The sequence below is a fragment of the Hippopotamus amphibius genome, chromosome 7 (genome assembly GCF_030028045.1).
Source record: "Hippopotamus amphibius kiboko isolate mHipAmp2 chromosome 7, mHipAmp2.hap2, whole genome shotgun sequence".
In the NCBI taxonomy this organism is placed as follows: domain Eukaryota; kingdom Metazoa; phylum Chordata; class Mammalia; order Artiodactyla; family Hippopotamidae; genus Hippopotamus; species Hippopotamus amphibius.
Genome location: NC_080192.1, coordinates 59,126,829 through 59,132,828, shown reverse-complemented (window position 1 = coordinate 59,132,828; position 6,000 = coordinate 59,126,829).

The window sequence follows — 6,000 nt, the reverse complement described above, 5'->3', positions numbered from 1 at the left end:
GAGACTGTAGCCCTCATCCTACCACCTAAAATTCTACTCTGAAATAGAAGGCAAAAAAAGAAAAAGAAGAAAGTACTCCTACAAGTAATTCTGAGGTATGAGATAGACAGGACCCAACTGAACTGTTTCTCCCCTGTGGACAGAAACTTTACAATAGCCAAAACTCCATAAAGGCAGGATGATGGAGGAGGCTGGGCCCTGCCCAGATAAGAGGTAAAAGAGCACATATTCCTCATTCTTGACATCAAGGAGACCTTCCTGACTGCCCATGTGCAGAAAGGCTCCCTGGATGTCAAAAAAGGAAGGGGCGCTACCACATAGTAAGTTGTGTCAACTACCCATAGGCCTCTTTGCTAGAAGCCACCTTGGCTAAGAGATGTGCACACACACAGGGGAGGACACTGAGATATGCCCAATAAGAACTCATAGTCAGGCACAGCAATATGATGGATCAAAGGAAACCCAGAAGAAATGCCCCATAAAAGTGACTCAAATGACCACAAGGGCATGACCCTCTCACTGAGCCAACCCTGTGTCTACAAACACTTTTACTTCCTTCACTACTTCCCATCTCTATGTGGAAATTCATTTGTACACAGCTGACAGGCCATGGCCTTGTCACTAACCAGTGGTCCCTAGTGGTCTAATGGCTAGGATTTTGTGCTCTAACTGCCGTGATCCAACCTCAGACTCTGGCTGAGAACCAAAACCCTGCTTCAAGCTGCTGCAGGCCGAGGCCACCTGAGATCAATTCCTTTACTTATCCACAGACAGAGACCTTCTCATTCTTGTCCTTTTCGGTTACCCTAGAGGGTAACAGTGATTATGACACATTAGATACTTAATAAATATTTGTGAAAGAAATGAATAAATCCCATCCCTCAGTTCAAAGATATTCTCAAATGAAGTGAAGAAAGGGAGAAATCAGAGCTATAAAATTAGACTCTCCTGGGGTCAGCAGCCTGGGATCTTTTCAGGCAGTGTAGTACAACACAGTGCTTCTCAAACTAATGTGCATAGGAGTCACCTGGGACCTTGTTAAAAATGCAGATTCTGGTTTGTTAGCTCCAGGATCAGGCCTGAGAGTCTGCATGTCCCACAGTCTTGCAAACAAAGCTGATATAGGCCAGGCCACACTTTGAGCACCAGTAGACAAAGTCCAGCCTTGGAGCCAGGATGTTTACCAGCTTTCTAAGCTTGCACTTCCTGTTGTAGAAAACAGAGGATAATAAAATTTCTGCTGTGCCCAAATGAAAAAATTGTTGACTAAATTTAAAACATGTGATCTGACATAATCTAGAAACTTTACAAGAGATTTAAGAAATCATATAAACTAAACTCTTCAAACTTAAATTAGAAACAGAGGCTCAAAAACATCTTAATCTTGCCCAAGGTCACACTGGCAATTGGCTGTAACATCTAAACTAAATCCTCACCCTGACTCTCAATCTAGTCATCTTTCCCCTATCTGTGTGCTGGCTGCCACACTGTCTTGTGCCCAGAGCTTTGCGTCTGGCTGTTGTTTACCCGTCTCTGCTTTTCCTCTGATGATGTTGCATAAAGCCTTGGCTAAAAATGAACTCCAACCATTTATCCAGGTCCACCTGCCACTCCATCCATATCTGACTGCACATTCAGTGAGATGGCTGGCTGTTGCTATGTCTCTGAAATCAGTCACTACACTCCACATTTTGTGCTTTATGATGTCCTTGTATTGGATTTTGCTCCCCTGATGAGTGAGATAAGCACAGACCACAGGCAAAAAGAACAGTTAGCCTGCTGCCAAACAACAGAGCAGGCACTGAGCTGAGATTAAAGCCCCATATTTAGATTCTCTGTGCATGCTCCAAGCCTCTTCAGAAAGAACAGCCCTTCACTATTTACACCAAACTCTCAGTCCAACAGTCTACTGTCTTAATATTAAAAACCTGCTCATCAGTATCAACTTAGGTGAAGGTAAATTATATTCGAAGAGAAACATTCTATCATTGATGAATCACTTTAAGAATGCTACCCTCCCATTTTCTCAAAATAATCTTCGACCTGCTTTTCTTTCCCTTCTGAAAAGTAGATAATCCTGTTCCAAGAACTCAAGTTGCATTCCCGTCCTGTGTCTTTTGCCTCCCAGTTGAAGCAGCCCTCTGCATTTCATGGATTTTAAGTGCCATCTAGTGGTAAATCTTCGGATGTTAAAAAGAATGCAATAAAGTTTTTCAACAAACATAGTTGGATCTCCAGACAAAGGGATAATCCCTTTCCCTGGGAATCACTGTATCTGCCATATGTAAATTACCAATATTCAAAATTTTTAAATACGAAAAAAATTTAAATGTCTCAATATTGGTTCAAGCATCCTTTTTAAAAACTATCATAACTTCTCAATCAAAAGACATTTGAAAGATCATTATAACTAGAGTTTTTGTTATATATTAGAAACAAATTGAGGGGGAAAAGATGGCGGCAAAGTAGAGGGACGTGGAATGCATCCCTCTCCACATATGCATTGGGAATGCACCGAAGGACGCAATAATTCCCACAGAGAACCAGCTGAACACCAGCAGATGGCCTCAGACACCAGAAAGGACCGCAAGGAGCCCGACATAACTGGTAGGGAGGCATCTACGACGGCTCAAAGAGGGTGATGTGGCGGAGCTGTGGCAGACGGGAGGGAGTGAGAAACATACGGAGGGTCCGCACCGCAGCTCAGCGTTCCAGGACAGAGACGTCGATCCACAGCTAAACAGAGGGTCCGGGAGCAGAAGCGTGGGAACCGGAGAGCTGGTTCAGGGTGAGAAATATTGTTGCCAGTAAGGTGACGGACTGAGAGGACAGGAGGGAAGAGGTCCACTGCGAAGAGTGCCTGCCCCTGAGAGCTGCCCGGCCATGATGGCGGCTGGAGGCTGCAGGCTCAAGGGGGAGCCTTGAGCTAGGCCCCGCGCCTAGACTCTCTCTCTCTTTCGGCTCCTCTGCAACAGGCAGTGGAGAGACGCCCTGTGGGCCACCTAAGGAGCTCAGGGATAACAAGCACCCTCAGGCACTTGGGCAGGGCTAGATTAAAATCCCTTGGAATGCCAGCAGCAGGGAAGCTGCCGAGAAAAAAAAAAAAAAAACAATAAAAACAACAACAAAAAAAACCTGAGAGAGGCCCAATTGTAAGACTTTCTGTTTAGGCCTGAGCCACCAGCATCGCTCTGCAACAGGCACCTCCAAGCCTGACTGAAACAACAGTGCGCCACTGCTCACTCACTCCCAGGAGAAGGAGCCACTATTGTATCCTCTCCCTCCCCACACACCTACGCTTACAGACGAACAATAAAGGAACCTCTGCTGGTCACAGAATAACGCAAAAAAACCCAAGGCAAGGAGAAGGACACTTACAGCTCAGACGCTAAGGAAACAGAAATATTAGTATCAATTCCTATTGAACTGGTCCATTATGGGATCAGTTCTGGATTTTTTTTTTTCCTTTAATAATTATGATCTTAGTCCTAAGGGATCTACAAGTTTTATAACATAATTTTTTAATGATATTTTTTATTCTTTTTTTTTTTTTTTTGCCTTTTTATATACTTCTATATCTAGCTAAGTTTTTGGTAGTATGGAAAATATATCTCTCTAACTTTCCTTTCATCCCTATCTTTTATACATTTCTATTCCTTTCTTCTTATTTCCATATTTCCAACCACACTATGCTCTTCTGTTCTCCTTTCTTCCAGACATTTTAAGTTTATTTTATCTTAACATACTTATAAGCAACACTATCGATCTGCTCAGACACCTTGCTCTATTCTCCAGAGGACGCACCGCCTTGGTATTTAATATTAGGTTTTTGTCTTTATCTTAGTTCTTAGTACAGTTGTCTAATTACATTCTGAGAAGCTCCATTCTCTCTGGTGATACTCTGGCTCTTTTCCATGTATGATCCTAGCTTACAAAATCTCCCTGGATTAATGTTTGTATGTGTAAGGTGTTATTTGTTTGTTTGTTTGCTTTTGCTTTTGTCTCTGACTTGTTCTGTTTCAGTTGTCAATTTCTGTTGGGTTTCTCTTTGAATATCTGATAGCACACTGGGGTTCTGTCAGGTCTTTCTAGAGCCTTAAGTCCTAAAGGATTCAGTAATTGTGTGTCTTATACATGTATGTGTTTCCTAGACTTAATATTTGTTTATCCAATACATGGACATTAGTCTGCAGCTTGGACAGTCTTCTATAAACACCTCTATCACCAGGACAAGCAACCCCAAAAGTTTGGACAACCATGAGGAAACAAAAAAAACACCATGCAGGCAAAGGAGCAGGAAAAAAACCCACAAGACCAAATAAATGAGGAGGAAATAGGAAAAATGCCTGAAAAAGAATTTAGAGTAATGATAGTAAAAATGATACAAAATCTCAATAACAAAATAGAGAAAGTACAAGAAACAGTTCATAAGAACTCAGAAAAACAAACAGCAATGGATAACAAAATAACTGAAATTAAAAATACTCTAGATGCTATAACCAGCAGAGTGACAGAGGCAGAAGAATGAATAAGTGAGTTGGAAGATAGAATGGGGGAAATAAAGGCCACAGAGCAGGAAAAAGAAAAAAGGAAAAAAAGAATAGAAGGCAGTCTCAGAGAACTCAGTGATAACATTAAGCGTACCAACATTAGAATTATAGGCAGCACAGAAGAAGAAAACAAGAAAGGGTCTGAGAAAATATTTGAAGAAGTTATAGTGGAAAACTTCCCCAACATGGGAAAGGAAATAATTAACCAAGTCCAAGAAGCACAAAAAGTCCCATACAGAATAAACCCAAAGAGAAATACACCAACACATATGTTAATCAAACTAACAACAAACACAAAGAAAAAATATGAAAAGCAGCAAGAGAAAAGCAACAAACAACATATAAGGGAAAACCCATAAGGATAACAGCTGACCTTTCTACAGAAACTCTGCAGGCCAGAAGGGAATGGCAGGATATACTGAAAGTCCTGAAAGAGAGAAACCTACAGCCAAGAATACTCTACCCAGCAAGAATCTCATTCAGATTCAATGGAGAAATGAAAAGTTTACAGACAAGCAAAAGTTAAGAGAATTCAGCACCACCAAACCAGCCTTACAACAAGTGCTAAAGGAACTTCTCTAAGTAGGAAACACAAGAAAAGGAAAACACCTACAAATACAAACCCAAAACAATTCAGAAAATGGTCATTGGAACACACATGTCAATAATCACTTTAACTGTAAATGGATTAAATGCTCCAACCAAAAGACACAGGCTGGCTGAATGGATACAAAAACAAGACCCTTCTATATGCTGCCTACAAGAAACCCACTTCAGACCAAGGGATACATATAGACTGAAAGTCAAGGGATGGAAAAAGATATTCCATGCAAATGGAAGTCAAAAGAAAGCTGGAGTAGCAACACTCATATCAGACAAATTAGACTTGAAAGTAAAGACTATTACAAGAGACAAGGAAGGACACTACATAATGATCAAGGGATCCATTCAAGAAGAACATATCACAATGGTAAATATCTATGCCCCCAATATAGGAGCACCTCAATACATAAGGCAAATGCTAACAGCTATAAAAGTGGACATCGACAGGAACACAATAATAGTGGGAGACTTGAACACCCCACTTACATCAATGGACAGATCATCCAAACAGAAAATAAATAAAGACACACAAGTTTTAAATGACACATTAGACCATCTTGACTTAATTGATATTTACAGGACGTTCCATCCAAAAATGACAGACTACACTTTCTTCTCAAGTGCACATGGAACATTTTCCAGGATAGATCACATCTTGGGTCACAAATCAAACCTCGGCAAATTCAAGAAAATTGAAATCATATCAAGCATCTTCTCAGACCACAACGCCATGAGACAAGATATCAATTACAGGAAAAAACTGCAAAAAATACAAACAAATGGAGGCTAAACAATTCACTCTTAAACAACCAAGAAATCACTAAAGAAATCAAAGAGGAAATCAAAA